This window comes from Photinus pyralis, unplaced genomic scaffold (genome assembly GCF_008802855.1).
Source record: "Photinus pyralis isolate 1611_PpyrPB1 unplaced genomic scaffold, Ppyr1.3 Ppyr1.4_LG6, whole genome shotgun sequence".
Classification (NCBI taxonomy): Eukaryota; Metazoa; Arthropoda; class Insecta; order Coleoptera; family Lampyridae; genus Photinus; species Photinus pyralis.
Window position 1 is genome coordinate 38,314,721 of NW_022170663.1, and position 500 is coordinate 38,315,220.

Below are 500 nucleotides of genomic sequence, written 5' to 3' on the forward strand. Positions count from 1 at the left end.
CCTACGACATAAAACTGCCTAGGCGTATTATAAAATGACGGATTTTACAATATGCCTACGACATATATACAATTATCGTCCTATAGCCCTCAGCTCCACTTTCTCTAAAATATTTGAATATTGTTTCCTTGAACGCCTCCAAAGCTTCATTACAAAACACAAACTAATGTCGAAACAACAGTTTGGTTTTCAACCGAAATGCTCAATAACATACGCTCTACAACATTTTTATTGGAAGCTAATTAAATACATAGAAAACGGAGAATGTCCAATAGGGATCTTCGGTGGCCTTAGAAGTTGCTCTTAAAATTAGAGAATTATGGTATCAGAGGTGTTGGACTCAGCTGGATCTTCTTTCCTTTACAACAGGGAACAGTATGTTTCTATTACCGGCCTAGTAAACGTCACCTACCCAATATTTAAGGGATCAGTACTGGGACCAACGCTGTTTCTGTCTACCCACTTTCCTCGGGACAGAAGTACCCCATTTCTTATATGCG